General features: G+C 42.3%; 1 protein-coding gene across 7 annotated transcripts in view; it reads left to right on the top strand.

Moving 5' to 3' along the window:
* Positions 1 to 23,631, top strand: part of LOC110507887 (CUE domain-containing protein 1) — a 51,835-nt gene that overhangs the window by 5,703 nt on the left and 22,501 nt on the right. Inside the window, exon 1 of one of the 7 annotated variants that reach the window (XM_021588277.2) lies at positions 21,678 to 21,927. The exons of the other annotated variants lie outside the window; for them this stretch is intronic. The gene's annotated coding sequence lies outside the window, so the exon portion shown is untranslated. Of the gene's footprint in view, positions 1 to 21,677; positions 21,928 to 23,631 lie in introns of those variants that run through there. 7 annotated transcript variants of the gene reach the window in all.

Genomic DNA, 23,631 nt, shown 5'->3' with positions numbered 1-23,631 from the left:
GGTGCAGGTCTACAATTTTGTTTCTGGTGTCCTTTCACAGCTCTTTGGTCTTGGCCATAGTGGAGTTTGGAGTGTGACTGTTTGAGGTTGTGGACAGGTGTCTTTTATACTGATAAGTTCAAACAGGTGCCATTAATACAGGTAACGAGTGGAGGACAGAGGAGCCTCTTAAAGAGGAAGTTACAGGTCTGTGAGAGCCAGAAATCTTGCTTGTTTGTAGGTGACTAAATACTTATTTTCCACCATAATTTGCAAATAAATTCATAAAAAATTCTACAATGTGATTTTCTGGATATTTTTTCTCATTTTGTCTGTCATAGTTGAAGTGTACCTATGAAGAACATTTACAGGCCTCTCTCATCTTTTTAAGTGGGAGAACTTGCACAATTGGTGGCTGACAAAATACTTTTTTGCCCCACCGTATGTAACCAAATGACAAGATTAACAGTACATTTAATACTGATGACATATAATTGGGAATTGATAAAAATAAAAAAAATCAAAGAGCGAACAATTCACACAGGGAAACAATGAATGCGCATTAATTGGCGGGAGACAGTTGAGTTTGAGCTACTCAAAAAACTAGACTCATCTTCGCCACACACCACTCCCCGTCTCAACTTTATTATTTTTTTTGGTGTACTTTTTACCCCCGTTTTTGTGATATTGTTGCAACTCCCGTACGGACTCGGGAGAGGCATGCGTCCTCCAAAACACAACCCTGCCAAGCCACACTGCTCACTTAACCCGGAAGCCAGTATGTCGGAGGAAACACTGTAGAACGAAGTCAGCGTGTGTGCGCCCGGCCCGCCACAAGTCGCTAGAGCGCGATGGGACAATAACATCCCGGCTGGCCAAATCCTCCCCTAACCCGGACGACGCTGGGCCAGCCTGGGATCGAACCTGGGTCTGTAGTGACCCCTCTAGCACTGAGATGCAGTGCCTTAGTCCTCTGCACCACTCAGGAGGCCATTGTCTCAACATGTTTTAATTATTCTCAAGACATATTATCTTTACACATTTTAGATGGTTTTCACTGACATCTGCAACTCAATAATCAGCTATGCCTATTGCCACGGGCACTGCACAAATTGCAGGCTTCCCAAATAGGCATAAGCCTACGAGCTTGTGATTTGAAACACTCCACAGCTATTTTTTTAAATAAGCTAATGTTCCTCGATTCCTCTGTGGCTAAATCATGATTTCTGGTAAAGTATTTTTAAATATTTGATATATTTCTGTATTGACAGGAGTAGTTATATAATTTTAGCACATTTATTTTATTTTACTTCCCCATTGGACCCAACGCCAAAGTCATTTCTCTCCTGTTCGATTGGTTTTCATATCAACTTTCTTTTGTTGTCCAGAAGCCAAAGGCATAATCCTAGTTATATTAGCAACCCATCCTAAATGTTGCATCTTTAGATTCCCCCTCTTTCTAAGTTTCTAACAGAGATTTTCATCTCTGTCACGTATGGAACCGATATCCGTTGCTCTGTTTAGATTGGTGCTTTCCTGCGAATTGCATTTTGGTAAATGTTTGAAAGTGACGTTTTAGTGGCTGCTTCATTACATGAGTTGCATGTTCTGTTAAGATGCATTACCAGAATCTAAAAGTGATTTCTGTAATTGTGAGTAGAGTGGGTGGATGCTCTAATTGGTTATGCACCCAATGCATTTGGGTCTGGTAAATTTCTCAAATGGCCTGTAAATTAAAAATCTTCCCGGTCACGTAGTCTGGCGCCACATTTGACTAACGGATACCCTGCTGCCTAGTAGCACTGTTATTACATTGCTATATAGTGCTTTAGTAATTGCACTGTTATTACATTGCTATATTGTGCTTTAGTAATTACACCGTTATTACATTGCTATATAGTACTTTAGTAATTGCACTGTTATTACATTGCTATATAGTACTTTAGTAATTACACCGTTATTACATTGCTATATAGTACTTTAGTAATTACACCGTTATTACATTGCTATATAGTACTTTAGTAATTACACCGTTATTACATTGCTATATAGTACTTTAGTAATTACACCGTTATTACATTGCTATATAGTACTTTAGTAATTACACCGTTATTACATTGCTATATAGTACTTTAGTAATTACACCGTTATTACATTGCTATATAGTACTTTAGTAATTACACCGTTATTACATTGCTATATATTACTTTAGTAATTACACCGTTATTACATTGCTATATATTACTTTAGTAATTACACCGTTATTACATTGCTATATAGTGCTTTAGTAATTACACCGTTATTACGTTGCTATATAGTGCTTTAGTAATTACACCGTTATTACGTTGCTATATAGTGCTTTAGTAATTACATTGTTATTACATTGCTATATAGTGCCTTAGTAATTACACTGTTATTACATTGCTATATAGTACTTTAGTAATTACACTGTTATTACATTGCTATATAGTACTTTAGTAATTACATTGTTATTACATTGCTATATAGTACGTTAGTAATTACATTGTTATTACATTGCTATATAGTACTTTAATTACACTGTTATTGCATTGCTATATAGTACTTTAGTAATTGCACTGTTATTACATACTAATGAATTTGAGTGGTTTGTGTCAGTTATTTAAATGTTTATTTCCATCTCCATTGAAACCCCCATAACCTCTGGATCTCTGTCTCCCACAAGGCCAATGGTCTGTTCATCCATGGGATGATCAGAGTTAAAGACTGATGGAGGAGGAGGCATGTTAAAAAAACCTGACCCCATCTTCTCCTTTACGTCTGCTTGTTCCAGACAGCTGCTACCACTACCTTCCCCCTTCACAGTGTCCCCAGTTTGCAAATGGCTCCTGAGTCCTGACCCTCTGTTTGGCCCTCCCTGGGGATGCTGGGAAAGGCAGGCAGACGGGCCAGAGTGAGGCCCATCTGAATAACCCCCTTCTCCCTTGTTGTCCCCCTCCTATGTCACCCCACGGTAATCGTCAGTGGTCATTTGATGCCACATGGGAACGTTCTCCTCTATCCCAGAGTTCTGTGTGGATAAGGGGATGAAAGGGTTGGGCGGGGACCCATTGACGAGTATGGTCGGTCTATGGGCTCTTTTCACTACCTGCTGTAGCCCTACATTGATTTGTAAGTCTTAGTAGCCATGGTATTAGCATGCAACTTTTGACTGTGGAAAGTTTTGTTCTATCACTTTCTTCTGTGTTTAAAACAACTTAATATAAAGGTGCTTTCTGCTTTGACGTAAAAAATAAACAAGCCATTTATTTGCCATTTCATTAAAGGGTATCTCAAGCGCACTCTTCCCTGGGTTGTGTTGGGTGAAATTAGATCCATGAATCATCTCAGTGAGTTGTTCAACTCCTTCCCTGGGGTAGTAGGAGGTAAAAACTGACAGATGGCCCAGAAAGGGCCTGCTATTACCATTATTGTCATTAGTTTTATAACGTGTGTTCAGATGCAGCAGGCACACACATTTAAGGCTTCCAGGAAGACAGGAAGAGGAGGACGACAAATGGGAGAGGGAGGGTTGGTTGAAATTGCCAATAACACTTTTACTGACACCAATGTGCCCTCCACTCACTCACTCACTCACTCACTCACTCACTCACTCACTCACTCACTCACTCACTCACTCACTCAGTCAAGCACTCTCTAACATTCTATCTCTCGCTCTGCTCCCTCATTCACTCACTCTCTTCCTCCTCTGTTCCCAGAACCAGGTCATTGAACAGGAGGATTATGGGTTGTCACTGTCACAGTAGTCACTAGGCTTTGGTTCAGTGCTCCGTTGTCTCTGATTTGTCTGTCCCACTCCCATCATGCTTATGGGTCACAAATTATTACTGTAATTGGTTCAGGGAGGCAGGCAGCGCTTTTTCTTCTTTTCCTATGTTTTTATTTTTTTTACCTCTGACCTGGAAGTTGAAAAAATTCACCAATCCTACACTGCTTTTCAAAAAATGTTATTGGTTGTGTACATGTATTTTGCAGGTGCAGTGAAATGCTTATGATTCTAGCTCCAACAGTGCAGTATACACTGAGTGTACAAAACCTTAGGAACACCTTCCTAATATTGAGATGCATCCCCTTTTGCCTTCAGAACAGCTTCAATTGGTCAGGGCATGGACTCTACAAGGTGTTAAAAAGCGTTCCACAGGGATGCTGGCCCATGTTGACTCCATTGCTTCCAACAGTTGTGTGAAGTTGGCTGGATGTCCTTTGGGTGGTGGACCATTCTTGATACATGGGACACTGTTGAGCATGAAAAACCCGGCAGCGTTGCAGTTCTTGACACGCTCAAATTATTGTGCCTGGCGCCTATTACCATACCCTGTTCAAAGGCACCTACGTCTTTTGTCTTTCCCATCCACCTTCTGAATGGCACACATACACAATCCATTTCTCAAGCCTTTAAATTCCTTCTTTAACTTAACCTCTCCTCCCCTTCATCGACACCGGGTATTCCCAAACTAAGGTACAATGCCGTCGGGGGTACGCCAAATAAAAATGTGATTCACATTTAAAAAAATATTTATACACTTTTTTAATACATTTTTTTTATACATTTATACATTTTTATAGTTTTTTTTTATACAGTTCTTCACATTTTCAAACAGTACATTTATATTTTGCAACAAAATAGTTCACTTCTATCTTCCAAATATGTAAAAAGATCACATTTGGGTGAGTTTTTTTTCTCGCCTGAGTAGCTTCGTTTCACTGCCAAAAGTAAAATGAAACCATCTAGTATTCAGCAAAACAACAACACAATGTCAAATACAGGTAGCCTCGTCAAATAATTAACATCCAATCACATTAACCGTTACTCTCTCACAGGAAACCTTCACTCTTGCGCAGATATTTAGAAACTAAACATGACAATTTGAAAAATAAGCCACGGGAGTTTTTTGAGCGAGAATTAAGACGACTTTCGAGTAGTAAGACGCATAAAAGCATCAGATACCATTAATAAGAAGGGGTTAGAAGCATTTTATATGGTGAGCTACCAAGTGGCTAGGACAGGCAAGCCCCATACTATTGTGGAGGATTTAATTCTTCCTGCTGCTGCGGATATGGCTGGGACAATGCTGGGGGAAAAGGCCCCAAAAACTATACAGACAATCTCTTCATCAAACAACACTGTTTCACGACGCATCAGTGACATGGCAGGAGATGTTTTGAAACCATTACTGCTTCGCATACAAGCCAGTAAATTATATGCGTTACAGCTGGATGAGTCAACAGATGTGGCAGCCTGGCACAGCTCCTGGTATATGTCCGTTATGTTTATGGGGTGTCAATTAAGTAAGAAATCCTCTTCTGCAAACCACTGGAAACCAGGACAACATGAGAGGATATTTTTTAAAGTACTGGACAGCTTTGTGACATCAAATGGACTTTGGTGGTCAAGATGTGTTGGTATCTGTACTGATGGAGCAAAAGCCATGACAGGGAGACATAGTGGAGTGGTAACACGCGTGCAAGCAGTTGCTCCCGATTGCACTTGGGTACATCCACCGAGAGGCTCTTGCTGCCAAGGGAATGGTTAACTTTGTTAATATACTCTTGTGTATTTTCTGCACAATGCAATGATATGGGTAGCGACCATGTAACGCTTTTACAACATACAGAAGTGCGCTGGTCATCAAGGGGCAAAGTATTGACACATTTTTTTTAATTGAGAGACAAGCTTAAAGTTTTCTTTACTGACCATCATTTTCACCTGTCTGACCGCTTGCATGTTGAGTTTCTCACACGACTGGCATATCTGGGTGATGTTTTTTCTTGCCTGAATGATCTGAATCTAGGATTACAGGGACTCTCCGCAATATAGTCAATGTGCGGGACAAAATTGAGGCTATGATTAAGAAGTTGGAGCTCTTCTCTTTCTGCATTAACAAGGACAACACACAGGTCTTTTCATCATTGTATGATTTTTTTTGTGTGCAAATGAACTCAAACTTACGGAGAATGTCAATTGTGATATAGCGAAGTTAATTTAAATAGTCCGGGTGGCCATTTGATTAATTGTTCAGCAGTCTTATAGCTTGGAGGTAGAAGCTGTTAAGAAGCATTTTGGTCTATATTGTTCCTGGATGTCAGAGAGCTTGGCCCCAGTGATGTACTTGGTCGTATGCACAACTCTCTGTAGCGCCTTACGGCCAAATGCCGAGCAGTTGCCATACCAGGCAGTGATGCAACTGGTCAGGATACTCTCGATGGTACAGTTGTAGAACTTTTTGAGGATCTGGGGACCCATGTCAAATCTTTTCAGTCTCCTGGAAAAGGTATTGTCGTGTCCTCTTCACAACTGTCTTGGTGTGTTTGGACCATGATAGTTTGTTAGTGATGTGGACACCAAGGAACTTGAAACTCTCGACCCGCTCCACTTCAGCCTCGTCAATGTTAACGGGGGCCTGTTCTGCCCTTCTTTTCCTGTAGTCCACAATCAGCTCCTTTGTCTTGCTCACATTGAGGGAGAGGTTGTTGTCCTGGCACCACACTGCCAGGTCTCTGACCTCCTCCTTATAGGCTGTCTCATCGTTGTCGTTGGTCAGGTGGCCTACCACTGTTGTGCCGTCAGCAAACTTAATGATGGTGTTGGAGTCGTATTTGGCCACACAGTTGTGGGTGAATAGGGAGTACAGGAGGGGGACTAAGCATGCACCCCTCAGGGGCCCCAGTGTTGAGGATCAGCGTGGCAGGTGTTGTTGCCAACCCTTATCACCTGGGGGTGGCAGGAAGTCCAGGATCCAGTTGGAGAGGGAGGCATTTAGTCCCAGGATCCTTAGCTTAGTGATGATTTTTGTGGGAACTATGATGTTGAATGCTGAGCTGTAGTCAATGAACAGCATTCTCACATAGGTGTTCCTTTTGTCCAGGTGGGAAAGGGCAGAGTGGAGTGCGATTGAGATTGCATCGTCTGTGAATTTTTTGGGGTGGTATGCGAATTGGAGTAGGTCTAGGGTTTCCGGCATGATGGTGTTGATTTGAGCCATGACCAGCCTTTCATGGCTACTAACCTGAGTGCTACAGGGCGGTAATCATTTAGGCAGGTTACCTTCGCTTTCTTGGGCACAGGAACTATGGTGGTCTGTTTGAAACATGTAGGTATTACAGACTCGGTCAGGGAGAGGTTGAAAATGACAGCGAAGTTGTTTTAAAAAAAAATCCAATAACATTTTTACTGACACAGATGTGCCTCGAAGCGAGCATAAAAGGCATTTAGATTCGTCTGGTACGCTCGCGTCACTGGACAGCTCGCGGCTGGGTTTCCTTTTGTAGTATGTAATATTTTTCAAGCCCTGACACATCCGATTAGTCCTGTATTGATGCTTTGCTTGTTTGATGGTTCGTCTGAGGGCTTATCAGGATTTCTTATAAGCGTCCGGATTAGTGTCCCGCTCCTTGAAAGCAGCAGCTCTAGCCTTTAGCTCAGTGCGGATGTTGCCTGTAATCCATGGCTTCTGGTTGGGATATGTACGTACGGTCACTGTGGGGACAACGTTGTCGATGCACTTACTGATGAAGCCAATGACTGAGGTGGTATACTCCTCAATGCCATTGGAGGAATCCCGGAACACATTCCAGTGTGTGCTAGCAAAAAAGTCCTGTAGCGTAGCATCCGCATCATCTGACCACTTCCGTATTGAGCAAGTCACTGGTACTTCCTGCTTTAGTTTTTGCTTGTAAGCAGGAATCAGGAGGATAGAATTTGCCAAATGGAGGGAGAGGGAAAGCTTTGTATGTCTCTGTGTGTGGAGTAAAGGTGGTCTAGAGTTTTTTTCCCACTGGTTGCACATGTGACATGCTGATAGAAATGAGGTAAAACGGATTTAAGTTTGCCTGCATTAAAGTCCCCGACCACTAGGAGTGCCGCTTCTGGATGAGCATTTTCTTGTTTGCTTATGGCCTTAGACAGCTATTTGAGTGCGGTCTTTGTGCCAGCATCGGTTTGTGGTGGTAAATAGACGGCTACGAATAATATAGATGAGAACCCTCTTGGTAGATAGTGTGGTCTATAGCTTATCATGAGGTATTCTACCATGCTTATAGGGAAGGACACTCAACAAGCACAGCACTTACTTAACACAAATGACTGATGATTGGCTGAGAGAAATTGATGATAAAATGATTGTGGGGGCTGTCTTGTTAGACTTCAGTGCAGCTTTTGACATTATTGATCATAATCTGCTGCTGGAAAAATGTATGTGTTATGGCTTTACACCCCCAGCTATAATGTGGATAAAGAGTTACTTGTCTAACAGAACACAGAGGGTGTTTTTAATGGACGTCTATCAAATATAATCCAGTTAGAATCAGGAATTCCCCAGGGTAGCTGTTTAGGCCCCTTACTTTTTACATTTTTACTAACGACATGCCACTGACTTTGAGTAAAGCCAGAGTTTCTATGTATGCGGATGACTCAACACTATACACGTCAGCTACTACAGCGACTGAAATGACTGCAACACTCAATAAAGAGCTGCGGTTAGTTTGAGTGGGTGGCAAGGAATAAGTTAGCCCTAAATATTTCTAAAACTAAAAGCATTGTATTTGTAACTAAACACTCACTAAACCCTAAACCTCACCTTAATATTGTAGTAAATAATGTGGAAATTGAGCAAGCTGAGATGACTAAACTGCTTGGAGTAACACTAGATTCTAAACTGTTATTGTCCAAAAATATTGACGCAGTAGTAGCTAAGATGGGGAGAAGTCTGTCTATAATAAAGCGATGCTCTGCCTTCTTAACAACACTATCAACAAGGCAGGTCCTGCAGGCCCTAGTTTTGTTGCACCTTGACTACTGTTCAGTTGTGTGGTCAGGTGCCACAAAAAAGGACATAGGAAAATTGCAATTGGCTCAGAACAGGGCAGCACGGCTAGCCCTTGGATGTACACAGAGAACTAATAATAATAATATTCATGTCAATCTCTTCTGGCTGAAAGTGGAGGAGAGATTGACTTCATCACTCCTTTTATTTATGAGAGGTATTGACATGTTGAATGCACCGAGCTGTCTGTTTAAACTACTGGCACATAGCTCTGACACCCATGCATACTCCACAAGACATGCCACAAGAGGTCTCTTCACAGTCCCCGAGTCCAGAACAGACTATGGGAGGCACACAGTACGACATAGAGCCATGACCACTTGGAACTCTATTCCAAATCAAGTAACTGACGCAAGCAGTAAAATTAGATTAAAAAAAAACTCCTTATGGAACAGCTGGGACTGTGAAGCAACACAAACATTGGCACAGACACATGCACACACACACACACACACACACACACACACACACACACACACACACACACACACACTAACATGCACAATCCATACACATGATTTAATAATGTAGATAGTGTGTTGTGAAATCTGTGAATGTATTGTAATGTTTTAAAATTGTATGAACTGCCTTAATTTTGCTGGACCCCAGGAAGAGTAGCTGCTGCTTTGCAGCAGCTAATGGGGTGTCACGACTTCCGCTGAAGTGGGTCCTCTCCTTGTTTGGGCGGCACTCGGCGTCGCCGGTCTTCTAGCCATCGTCAATCCACTTTTCATTTTACATTTGTTTTGTCTTGTTTTTCCACACACCTGGTTTCAATTCCCTTATTTTCTTGTTGTGTATTTAACCCTCTGTTCCCCCCATGTCTTTGTGTGGGATTGTTTATTGTAGTGCTTGTGCACGTTCCCGTGAGCGCACAACAGGTTATTTTTGTGCCTATTTATCTTGTTGTTCTGGATGCCGTTTGTTTTGCTTAATAGATCTCCAGTTATTACCCAGTTCTGCTCTCTTGCGCCTGACTTCTCTGCCGCCAATTACGCACCCCGCTACATGGGGATCCATAATAAATACAAAACAGTACTCATTAAAGAAAAAATCTTTCTCGAGGTGAGTAATCGCTGTTCTGATGTCCATCAACTCTTTTTCGGTTACAAGAGACGGTAGCAGCAACATTATGTGCAAAATGAGTTCCAAACAATGCAGAAAAATTAACAAAATAGCACTGTTGGTTAGAAGCCCGTAAAATGGCAGGCATCCCCTCCGGCGCCATTACTATATGTACAGTTGTCATGGGAATTTAATAATTTCTATATGTGTTCATTAACCAATTCAATTAAAATCACTCTGTCTGTTTCTAAGAATTTGCATAAAATAGGCAGAGACCAGTCTTATCAAAATTAGACAATAGTAAATACAGTGCCTTGCGAAAGCATTCAGCCCCCTTAAACTTTGCGACCTTTTGACACATTTCAGGCTTCAAACATAAAGATACAGTTTTATATTTTTTTTGTGAAGAATCAACAACAAGTGGGACACAATCATGAAGTGGAACGACATTTATTGGATATTTCAAACTTTTTTAACAAATCAAAAACTGAAAAATTGGGCGTGCAAAATTATTCAGCCCCCTTAAGTTAATACTTTGTAGCGCCACCTTTTGCTGCGATTACAGCTGTAAGTCGCTTGGGGTATGTCTCTATCAGTTTTGCACATCGAGAGACTGACATTTTTTCCCATTCCTCCTTGCGAAACAGCTCGAGCTCAGTGAGGTTGGATGGAGAGCATTTGTGAACAGCAGTTTTCAGTTCTTTCCACAGATTCTCGATTGGATTCAGGTCTGGACTTTGACTTGGCCATTCTAACACCTGGATATGTTTATTTTTGAACCATTCCATTGTAGATTTTGCTTTATGTTTTGGATCATTGTCTTGTTGGAAGACAAATCTCCGTCCCAGTCTCAGGTCTTTTGTAGACTCCATCAGGTTTTCTTCCAGAATGGTCCTGTATTTGGCTCCATCCATCTTCCCATCAATTTTAACCATCTTCCCTGTCCCTGCTGAAGAAAAGCAGGCCCAAACCATGATGCTGCCACCACCATGTTTGACAGTGGGGATGGTATGTTCAGGGTGATGAGCTGTGTTGCTTTTACGCCAAACATAACGTTTTGCATTGTTGCCAAAAAGTTCAATTTTGGTTTCATCTGACCAGAGCACCTTCTTCCACATGTTTGGTGTGTCTCCCAGGTGGCTTGTGGCAAACTTTAAACAACACTTTTATGGATATCTTTAAGAAATGGCTTTCTTCTTGCCACTCTTCCATAAAGGCCAGATTTGTGCAATATACGACTGATTGTTGTCCTATGGACAGAGTCTCCCACCTCAGCTGTAGATCTCTGCAGTTCATCCAGAGTGATCATGGGCCTCTTGGCTGCATCTCTGATCAGTCTTCTCCTTGTATGAGCTGAAAGTTTAGAGGGACGGCAGGTCTTGGTAGATTTGCAGTGGTCTGATACTCCTTCCATTTCAATATTATCGCTTGCACAGTGCTCCTTGGGATGTTTAAAGCTTGGGAAATCTTTTTGTATCCAAATCCGGCTTTAAACTTCTTCACAACAGTATCTCGGACCTGCCTGGTGTGTTCCTTGTTCTTCATGATGCTCTCTGCGCTTTTAACGGACCTCTGAGACTATCACAGTGCAGGTGCATTTATACGGAGACTTGATTACACACAGGTGGATTGTATTCATCATCATTAGTCATTTAGGTCAACATTGGATCATTCAGAGATCCTCACTGAACTTCTGGAGAGAGTTTGCTGCACTGAAAGTAAAGGGGCTGAATAATTTTGCACGCCCAATTTTTCAGTTTTTGATTTGTTAAAAAAGTTTGAAATATCCAATAAATGTCGTTCCACTTCATGATTGTGTCCCACTTGTTGTTGATTCTTCACAAAAAAAAGTACAGTTTTATATCTTTATGTTTGAAGCCTGAAATGTGGCAAAAGGTCGCAAAGTTCAAGGGGGCCGAATACTTTCGCAAGGCACTGTATTCTCGGAGCGCGCTGCCCATAGAACCATGTACAACAGTTTATATATAAAATATGACGTCATAGGTTATAAAATGAATCTCCTCTCGACCAAGACAAAGCAGGTTCAAATATTTATTCCAAACCACTAGCGCACACTCCTGACACACACACACTATATCAAGATTAACTTCTGAGGTCTCACCATTATCTATCATTACTTAGCAGACAGTTCCAGATACGGAAAACCTGGAGAGGCTCTCGCCGTCTTATTTAATCGCCACAGAGTTATAGCTGAGTGGGTTCAAACATAGGTTAATGATCCCCTTTGCTTACTTCAAACACACACAACACATTCCTCTACAACCTAGTTGGAATGGTGTTTAATTACTCCTTGTTCATGCTACATAATCTCTTCCTTATGAACTAACATTATTAATCAGATATAATAAAACAGGGTAGAGTTTAATTAGTTATAGTTCTATTTAAATGTAGATATTGATTAGTCATTATTCATAAAATTCCTAACAACAGTTGAAGTCGGAAGTTTACATACACTTAGGTTGGAGTCATTAAAACTTGGTTTTCAACCACTCCACAAATTTCTTGTTAACAAACTATAGTTTTGGCAATCAGTTAGGACATCTACTTTGTGCATGACACAAGTAATATTTCCAACAATTGTTTACAGACAGATTATTTCACTTATAATTCACTGTATCACATTTCCAGTGGGTCAGAACTTTACATACACTAAGTTGACTGTGCCTTTTATACAGTTTGGAAAATTCTAGAAAATTATGTCATGGCTTTAGAAGCTTCTGATGGGCTAATTGACATAATTTGAGTCAATTGGAGCTGTACCTGTGGATGTATTTCAAGGCCTACCTTCTAACTCAGTGCCTCTTTGCTTGACATCATGGGAATATCAAAAGAAATCAGCCAAGACCTCAGAAAAAAATATTGTAGACCTCCACAAGTCTGGTTCATCCTTGGGAGCAATTTCCAAACGCCTGAAGGTACCACGTTCATCTGTACAAACAATAGTACGCAAGTATAAACACCATGGGACCACGCACCCGTCATACCACTCAGGAAGGAGACGTGTTCTGTCTCCTAGAGATGAACGTACTTTGATGCGAAAAGTGCAAATCAATCATAGAACAACAACAAAGGACCTTGTGAAGATGCTGGAGGAAACGGGTACAAAAATATCTAGTCCTATATCGACATAACCGGAAAGGCCACTCAGCAAGGAAGAAGCCACTGCTCCAAAACCGCCATCAAAAAAGCAAAACTACGGTTTGCAACTGCACATGGGAACAAAGATCGCACTTTTTGGAGAAATGTTCTCTGGTCTGATGAAACAAAAATAGAACTGTTTGGCCATAATGACTATCGTTATGTTTGGAGGAAAAAGGGGCATGCTTGCAAGCCGAAGAACACCATCCCAACCGTGAAGCACGGGGTGGCTGCATCATGTTGTGGGGGTGCTTTGCTGCAGGAGGGACTGGTGCACTTCACAAATTAGATGGCATCATGAGGAGGAAAATTATGTGGATATATTGATGCAACATCTCAAGACATCAGTCAGGAAGTTAAAGCTTGGTCACAAATGGGTCTTCCAAATGGACAATGACCCCAAGCATACTTCCAAAGTTGTGGCAAAATGGCTTAAGGATATCAAAGTCAAGGTATTGGAGTGGCCATCACAACGCCCTGACCTCAATCCCATAGACAATTTGTGGGCAGAACTGAAAAGGTGTGTGCAAGCAAGGAGGCCTATAAACCTGACTCAGTTGCACCAGCTCTGTCAGGAGGAATGGGCCAAAATTCACCTAACTTATTGTGGGAAGCTTGTGGAAGGCTACTCAAAATGTTTGACCTAAGGTAAACAATTTAAAGGCAACGCTACCAAATACTAATTGAGTGTATGTAAACTTCTGAACCACTGGGAATGTGATGAAATAAATAAAAGCTGAAATAAATAATTCTCTCTACTATTATTCTGACATTTCACATTCTTAAAATCAAGTGGTGATCCTAACTGACCTAAGACATGGAATTTTTACTCTGATTAAATGTCAGGAATTGTGAAAAACTGAGTTTAAATGTACTTGGCTAAAGTGTATGTAACCTTCCGACTTCAACTGTAACTAACAATACACGTAAAAATGAAGTTGAAGTTATATTAGAATGTTGTTATTGTACCCTCTAAGTGGCCTAGGCCTACACTCTGGCCTATCACTTGACATGTTAATGGAACGTGTGTATGTGGTATGTAAATTATGGATCAGCAGTGTATGCCAAAGGCAAGAGTTGGGAAAGAGAACTGGGGCCTGATAGGGGTTCAACTCCACAGGAGCTGCACTTCATTCAAAATAAATGTGTCTTCAAAGACATTTGCCATTCTGGTTCCTCCTTGTCCATTAAAACTCCATATTTCTCAGGTCCCACTGCTTACTGTGACTGCTGAAAGCCATTGTGCTTCTGATGTGGAGGAGGCAGTTGGAGCCAGACATGTCAGACTGTGTGATTTATTACACACCACCTCGCTATCACTTGGTCTTGGCTCCTCTTCACTATCACTTCTGTCATCCTGTCGCCAAGATGTTGTGGTTGGCCAGGGCTGCAGGAGCAATGTGCAAATTATGCGGCGTTGTTGAATGGAACATTTCCTTTTTTATTCCGGAAGCCTCTTTTTAGGTCCTCTGAATAATGACAAAACGACAAAAAAATCTTTAGAATCCTGTTAAATTAACTCTGATACTTCTACGGAATTTAGAGTTATGTGTTATGGCGTGCATGAGTGAAATTTTGGCAAACGGGACAACGTGTCTAGAAGTCTCTTGTGAATGTCTCACTCAATAATGTATTGACTGAATGTCTGTGGCATACTGTCCATACTGTCTATACACACCATTATATACATATTTATATTCTGCACTTTGACATGGCTCGTTCTGATATTTCCTTCTTTTTTATGTCTGGGATTTGTGTGTATTGTTAGGTATTACTGTACTATTAGAGCTAGAGCTAAAAACATAAGCAATACGCGACCAATAACATTTGATTTGATCCCATATCAAGACCCCAGGTGATTGTCTCAGTGTTAAGCAATGACCTTTCTCTCGACAGCATTTCGCCCCCTCCTCGCTAAAGGCGTATCTGTCTTCTGCTTCTGTTGTGGAAGCGTTATCTCATCTGACAACTTCCTGTTTCCTATTTCTTTACAGTGATTGAGGCCCTCTCTCTGTGGCACCAAAGCCTCACCAAATCAATGGTGGCCAATTGTTTCCAAAAAATGTTATTAGGTATTAGATAACAGGCCTTATATATATTTTTTTATTGATTGCATCACATGCAATGACTTGTAGCTTTTACCCTTTTAAGGGATGGATGAGATTTGATTTAGACTATGCCATATAAGAGTTATTGAAAAATAATAATGCTACAAACCTAATAGCCAGGTAAATAGATGAATGCAGGGATGGTGTGCATAACAGATCACAGTGAAAATATGATTACACTGAAAGGCCTGGAACTTGTACTTCTAAGCCACATGACTGAATACATGTTATGTTTATGGATTAGTCTTCAGTACAGTCAGGCCATGGCCGGATGCACCTATTGTAATGCTACACGATGCTCTGTTGTGCTAATGTAGATAGGGATAATGTCTGGGTCAGGCTCTGTTGAAATAGACCCTTTTTGGTTGCTTTTGGACTCCTTTGTCAGCTGTGAAAACAAGATGAGATGGGAAGAGGTCTTGTTTGCAGAGGGGCACAGAGTCCACTCCCTGTCCCATGGAATCACCCCTATTGGAAGTCTGGGGGCCACTGGGCTTGGCGCCACTGAGTTCATTGTGTGAGGCTAAGTTAATACACAAACTAAACGTAGACTTGGACAGATTTGAGAGTGAGGGCCACCATATTGTTTTACTTGGTACTTGGATGTATTCCCTGTGGTCCTCGTGCTTCTTTAATATCTACAGATGTTTTGAACGATCAATTAATAATTTGAATCAGACTTCACTCTTATTAGTACATTATTGTATACCATTGATCTTCTGCTTCTTTATAAGCAGCTTTAGTGAGTGAGTCGGTGATGACGCTACTGCCCCAAGCACTGGATTCAAGGCCTGCTTTTCAAAATGTTGTTTTTAAGAGCTGCAGCATCTGGCTGTCGTGCTTGGCCCGCAGGCAGAATATGATCCCTTTTTTAATTCACATCATGTGCACAATCTGAGAACACTTGTTTTACCTTAGACACAGTAAAGAGAAACTAATGTGTGCATGCCATGTGTATGTTTTTACATTCTCAAAATAGCAATGTATGTGTGCCTCTGTGCAGCTTTTGCCCTCTCACATGGCTGTAGCTAGGGCTGGCGCTATTAATGTATAACTGTGTAGCCTAACCGCTGGTTCTGGGTGAAGACTGTCATGGAAATAAAACTACCCATTATAACCTTTTTTTTATTTTTTGTGGGACAAACAGCTTACTGAAGATGGAACCGCCAGGCATTCGTGTGGATGAGTTTTTTCTGCTGTTACATGGACTCTACAAGGTGATGAAACTTTGTTGCTCCTTGTTGAAGCAAGCAATGTGTTGTAACAAACACATCTTTGGTTGCTTAGGCAACAACCCCCCTCCCTGCTGCAGCAGGAGTGGAGGAGAGGAGAAAAAGTGTTTTTTATAGTGACCTCGGTCATTCGGCTGACCGTTAACCGTCATCCAAAATTCCATGACCATCACAACCCTAGCCAGAGCCGGCTCTAAGGGATGGCAAAGCTGGGCATGGACCCCCCTCTCCCCGATAGAATTTGTGCCCCCCACACACCGTTTTGTTCCCTCATGAACATAACAAATGATATATGAATTACGGTTTTGCCAATGTAGAGAACATTGTCAGGCCTGACAGTAGCGCAGACCGGGACAGAGGCTATGCTGGGTGTGCGCTCATGATCTGAGGAGGCGGGGATGTAATAATGTCATATTTTGTCGTTAAAAATGAAGGGTTTTTTTTCTCAGAGGGAAAAAGTGACTCACTTTTCCAGACAGCTACAGCTAATAATAGGCTAGCTAGTAGCTACTAGCTTCGTTAAGTGTTGGTAGTGGCGAGCTGAATAATTATAGCTGGTTAATCAACATGGATATCCAAAAATGTCTGGGTACTGCCAAGAGACATCGATGCCGAGCTCACATAGCTGCCCACTGGCCCGACCACCGAGGTTGAGGATCCTAGCAGTCCACGCTGCCTGTTGACCAACAAGATCTAGACGGAGCCAGGGCCTACCACCAACAGTACGAGGGTAACATCACAACAAGCACCTGCACCTCCGTTACCCCAGCCACTAGTACCTGACGACATGTTGGATATAAACAAAACTTAACCAGGGGAAGCAGAGTTTATTGGTTCTTGCAAAGTGAATTCGAACCACAGCTAGCAACAACAAATGGACTTCGCTCAGTGTTCTTCAAAGATACGGCAGGTCTTTGTCAGCAATGCCGACAGTGCTGTTGGCACTGAAACATGGATTTGTGCGAAAAGATTGGGAAAAATTCAAAAAATTCCTTCACTCTGAAGAACGTATAGCAGTGAAGACAGATGCAGCATGTTACATCAACGAAAAGCCCAGATTGTCCAGCTGGCATTTGAGAGCAACCTAACAAGTACATTTCGTCAGGAAGGAGAATGGAATCGAACTTCTCATGAGGAGGAGGCTGCAACTCGTCTAAATAGTAAGCTACTACCTTTATGGCCCTGGTCGCCATGACAGAATTATACATTTATTGGTTTTCCCTCACTGGTTGTTTAGCTGATTTTTAAATGTAATGCATAGTTTAGGCATTTTGCTTTTTACTTCAATGCATCTTTTAGATTTATCTGTGATTCTTAATGTAATTTCTTGCTTTTGCGGATCTAATTGCTTTTGATAGATATAGAGCTTGGCATTATTTGCCAGGTATAGGGACAACGGCCATTTAGTTGTTGTGCTCTAAAATTGACGGAGCATCTAACATTATCTTTTCATTATGCTGACTCGTTCTGTCCATGGTTCTGAATCAATGATTACGGTGTGTGCTGTTTTAATGTGCATATCTTGGGCTACCAGTCTTCTTGGAGCTTCTTTTCAACATTACATGTGTTTATTGCTGCATTTCCGTTTGACCTCCATTTTGTATGTATGACCAATACTGTGTGTAACCTACTAAAACAAGTAGGCAAACTTTCCCTCTTTCATCCATTTGCATGACACAGTCATTGTATGATGGGCTACTGTAAAAGTGATGTCATTGTGCCCAATAATTTGCTTTTATGAAAATATTGCGCACCTGGGGGAGTGGCGGCTTGGTTATGCTCATTGCGTAGTGTCACAAATTCGACAGAAATGTAAGAATCCTGTCACGCTGATCTGTGCGTGTTTGGTAGGTGCAAATTAAGGCGGCATTTTGGAAACACATGCAGTAGTAGGGCTCATATCTTGTGTAAAGCGACAGTTGGTTGATATGTACGGCTACATTTCAGGATATTTTTGTACTTTTGAACAGTAGTAGGACCAATCTATCTTTGTGTTATTCGGGCTCTGTATCAATTTTAGGCATGTCTTCCTGGAGCTGGGTCTGGCACTAGCTGGGTCTGGCACTAGCTGTAGTCTAAGTGGGTGTCGTGGATCTCTCTGTCTCTCATGCAGATGGCTGGCATAACAGCCGTTGCATCCTGAGAGCTAATAAGGGTGAGTTTATTGTTGTTATTGTTGGGCCTTGAGAGTGGGGGAGGGGGATTGCCATCTCTGCCTTAGTCTGCCTGCCCCTCTGAAGAAAAGTGGGCCTCACTCTCTTCAAATGGCTGTTGAACACATGTGAAAGGCACAGGGCAGGACTGTGAACTAGCTGGTCTTGTTGGGAGAATGAATGGCAGAGCATAGATGGAGGGGAAAGACTGTAGTTAGACTAGCCAAGATTCAAAGGACTTTCAGTCACGTGTCTGTGAAGATGTAGGCCTATAGAGTATTGACACAGACAGTCTTACCATTTCTGTGGGAGATTTAGTAAAGGACTACAGAGATGATTTTCATTGTGGTGTTTTACTGCCACTTATTGAGTGTGGATTTATCATAGCTGAAATTATATTTTCTCCCGTAAGTTAGAGATGAATAAATGGAGCTTTCTGGCCCTAAATAATGTGATAGTCTAGCAGCAGTGGTCAACACAGGATGTCCCACCTACAGTAGGATGGCCCCAGATGGAATGCAGGGGTCTGGTTGTCATGGGGGACATACAAGCCTGGGACACGTAATCTCATTGGGAGATGGAGCCTACCATCTGAGAAGACTGCAACCCTGGAGTAATGAGACGGTTCTCCACTACATAGATAGGCAATTTAGAGAGGAGATTAATTCTGTAATTTTTTAATGTATTTTTCTGTTGTCATCGTGTTCCTACATATTGAAACCAGATTAATTCATGATCATCCCCTCCTCCATTTTCTGCTTAACTGTGTTAATGTAGGCGAGTTTAAAGGGCTCCAGCATCAAAGTGAATGACTGGCTGCATTTAGTCATTCAGAGTGTTGCTCCACATAGTTACTTTAGATGAGTGTAATCCATCAGATGGGGACTTCTTAGTACTCTATCGAAGGGTCGTGTATTTTAAATTTTTACCTGCTCTAGCACAATGACCAGGGCTGCGCTGCTGTTTCCTTTTTGTTCACTGTGTGTTGGGAGACAGCCACACATACAGGCCCAGGAGGACAAAGAACAATGGATTCCCTGCTAAATATAGCAGGTTCTTAGGTGCAGATGAATATGGTCTTGTTGATGTGAAGAGGTCTGTGTGTGAAGGAGAGAGGAGTCTATGGCTGGGCCTGGGTTCTTTGCTGAGAGGCGCACGCTTAGGCCTTGATATACATAATCAACCTTCTGAAAAAAAATATGCAGTTTTCCATCATCTTGGGCTGCTGGTACAAAAATAGGGATGTTGAGCCCAAAAGAAGGAAGCTATAATATGTATTTACGATAGGGAAGTGTTTACAAGTAGGGGGTGATTCTGGTCCCATAATGCTGACAGTTATTCTACATGTATTTTTATAGCCCGGAGATGGATCAGATGCATAATTTATAATATTATCAGCATTCTTTACTGGAAAGTTGGGGGATTGATCCTTTGTAGTCATCCCTGATTGTATCCGAGCATTTAGTAGTCATAAGGAAGAATTATGATGTTTCTGGCATGATAATGTGAAGACATGACAGGGTGTTCTATCATAAAGCACTTTATCATATTGTCTGATATCCTGTGTCCTGGCTGGCCAGTGACGTCCTTGCCTGGGGATCCCAGTGTCCCAAGCTGCCAGCGGGAAGGTAACTCACCCTTTCAGCAGCACGTACTCTGTATGTTCCAATGTGACCTCAACAGACCAGACCACACAAGCTACAGAGGGTAACATGGTAGAAACAACTATGGGCTACCTAGGAAGTTTACACAACCACGCACACACACACTGCCAAAGATTTTCAGCTGGCAGGCAGACGCTGCAATACGTTTCTGAGTGACAGATGAGGGCTTTGCATATGCACTTTGTTGCCATTTTTGTGGGACAAGAAAAAAATGCCTGGAACATAAAATAACGTTATGAACCGGTTCCCATGCTCTTCAAATAAAGGTTATCTTCCAGAACGGTATAGATCGCTTTCCTTTCCTTTCTGATTCTGTTTATTGAATCATTTTCTGTTTTTTGGTTCTGTTCCCTGAACCGGTTCCGACCCCTGGCTCCTATAAACTTGACGTAGGTGCTCATGGATCCTGTTACAGACTTTGGATTTACCATTTATGTTTTGAGCTTGGACTTTAGCAAGTATAGCTTGTTAGCACGTAGGACACACCAATTTGTGTCACCTCGTTGGTCAGTATGTGTTACATCTGTGCTGGTTGCCATCTCCTTGGTGGGAAGGTGTTTTACCCGTGGTGGCCCAGGTGCTATTTAAGAGTGGCTGGCTTAGTGCTCCAGTTGTCTTGAGATAAGTAGAGGGTCAACACCTTTAGTTGACTCTCCCTATTTGATTTCTAGAAAAACATTCCTTTGTCTGATTTCCCAGATTTTTGTTTTGCTCCACCTTTTTGGTTTGCTTCCTGTCTTCAAGTTTGGTGTGGGTGTTTCTTTTGTTTGCCTCTTCTTGATCAAATGTACTGGGCAGTCATGGTGGGTGTCTTTTTAGTTTCCAGTTGTTGTTGCTAGTCAACTTTCAGTGGACACTCCCATGAGTGTCTTTCAGAACCCCCTCCTAAAACCCACCTGTTTTGTTGGGTTGTTGTCAGTGACTCTTTGTTAGTTCCCCTTTCTGTATGAGCAACATTTTTTGGTTTTCTTGCTGGGGAATGTAACAGTCCTTTTACATGGAAATGGCCTGCCTTCCCTCTGACTGTCTACTGCAGAGAGGATGCATAGGACATCAGGTGAAACAGTCATGTGCAGCACTGGTTTCAATAGTCCTCTTGAACAATGCCTTTTGAGATTAGGTGCCTTCCTTGGGATAATCCACTTTACAGCTAAGTTTCCACAACCGTGAGAAGACCCCGCTGTCTCAGTCTCACGCGCACACACTATCATCAGTGCCAAGGCGAGATGACCCTGTTTACATCAGAGCCAGTCTCCATGTAAAAGAGAGCGAAGTGGGAGAAGTGACGGACTCTGTCTGTGCTGCTGGACGGGGCCTGGCACTACCATGTGGGTTGGGCTGGCACTGGATGCATTGTTCCCCCATCGTAGCCAGGGATTTCTCTTCCCAGCACTACAGGGACAGAGAAGAGGGAGGGAGGGAGGGCGAGGGGGAGAGTAGTGATAGCTATTAACCAGAGCATCGAAAGGACACTCCAGTTCCTCTCAGAGGACCCTTACATCTTTGGAATTCTGTTTTTTTCCTCTTCCCCCTTGGCCTCTTTCTTGTAATGGAAACCAGGATGAGGAAAATCCAGGTACTTGGACCCAGAGATGACTCCTAGCTATAGTCCTAGTCAGGGATTCTGGCACTTGTCAGGGATTCTGTGAACTAAACTGTCACTGCAACTCTGCTCTCTGTTTCAGCTGTGGAGAGGTAACCTGAAGGTAAAGGATCTTGTTTCCTATTCTAGTGTTTACTCTACGTAGCATAAACTTTTATAACTAGCAATGTAAATACACTACATGGCTGCTCGTTGAACATCTCATTCCAAAATCACGGGCATTAATATGGAGTTAGTCCCCCCTTTGCTTCTATAACAACCACCACCTCTCCTGGGAATGCTTTCCACTAGTTGTTGGATCATTGCTGCGGCGACTTGCTTCCATTCAGCCACAAGCGTATTATTGAGGTCGGGCACTGATGTTGGGCGATTAGTCCTGGCTCGCGGTTGGCATTCCAATTCATCCCAAAGGTGTTCTATGGGGTTGAGGTTAGGGCTCTGTGCAGCCCAGTCAAGTTCTTCCACACCGATCTCAACAAACCATTTCTGTATGGATCTCGCTTTGTACATGGGGGCATTGTCATACTGAAACAGGAAAGGGCCTTCCCCAAACTGTTGCCACAAAGTTGGAAGCACAGAATCGTCTAAAATGTCATTGTAAGCTGTAGAGTTAAGATTTCCCTTCACTGGAACAAAGGGGCATAGCCCGAACCATGAAAAACAGCCCCAGACCATTATTCCTTCTCCACCAAACTTTACAGTTGGCACTATGCATTGGGGCAGGTAGCGTTCTCCTGGCATCCGCCAAACCCACATTCGGCCGTCGGAATGCCAGATGGTGAAGCTTGATTCATCACTCCAGAGAATACGTTTCCACTGCTCCAGAGTCCAATGGCGGTGAGCTTTACACCACTCCAGCCAATGCTTGACATTGCGCATAGTGATCTTAGTCTTGTGTACGGCTGCTTGGCCATGGATAGCCATTTCATGAAACTCTAGACGAACAGTTCTTGTGCTGACTTTGCTTCCAGAGTCAGTTTGGAACTCGGTATTGAGTGTTGCAACAGAGGACAGGCGATTTTTATGAGCTGAACCGAGGACAGACAATTTTTACGGGCTACATGCTTCAGCACTCGGTGGTCCCGTTCTGTGAGCTTAACGTTGACCAGGGCAGCTCTAGCAGGGCAGAAATGTTATGACCTGACTTGTTGGATAGGTGGCATCTATGACAGTTCCACATTGAAAGTCACTGAGCTCTTCAGTACGGGGCCATTCTACTGTCAATGGTTGTCTATGGAGATTGTATGGCTGTGTGCTCAATTTTATACCCTGTCAGCAACGGGTGTGGCTGAACTAGCTGAATCCACTAATTTGAAGGGGTGCCCACATACTTTTGGCCATGGAGTGTATGTATCAAGTTCGACTCCAGGCAACAACCAGATGTTTGGTTACTGAGAACCCATGTTAACGTGTAGCCTAGGTGTGAGTTCCCATAACAACTCAAAGGTTCAGAATTTGACATTACCCTTAGCCAAAGGGTTTTAAACATGTGTCCAGCTTGCTAATAATTACCTAAATGAAAGCTTGACAGTTAGGGAGCAAAAATGATAGAGGACAACTTGTTTGCAAATTTTTTGCTGATGTTGATGGCAAGAAAATATAACCAGTTTTCAGTGCGGCCCTACAGACCTCGTTGAAGGTCGTAGGCAGCCCCCGGGGAAAAATGAATTTGAAATCCCTGCCTAGCCTCTGAGAATCTGACAGAAGGTCTGCAACTGAATGTAGGCTTACACCAGGCTAACAGTTGTGGAATGGGGCATTTTTGTAAGCTCCATCAAGCATGACATGAGAGCTGGTAGATGTCCAG

Source organism: Oncorhynchus mykiss, chromosome 27 (genome assembly GCF_013265735.2).
Source record: "Oncorhynchus mykiss isolate Arlee chromosome 27, USDA_OmykA_1.1, whole genome shotgun sequence".
NCBI classification, from domain to species: Eukaryota; Metazoa; Chordata; class Actinopteri; order Salmoniformes; family Salmonidae; genus Oncorhynchus; species Oncorhynchus mykiss.
This window is presented reverse-complemented; position numbering and strand designations above follow the sequence as displayed.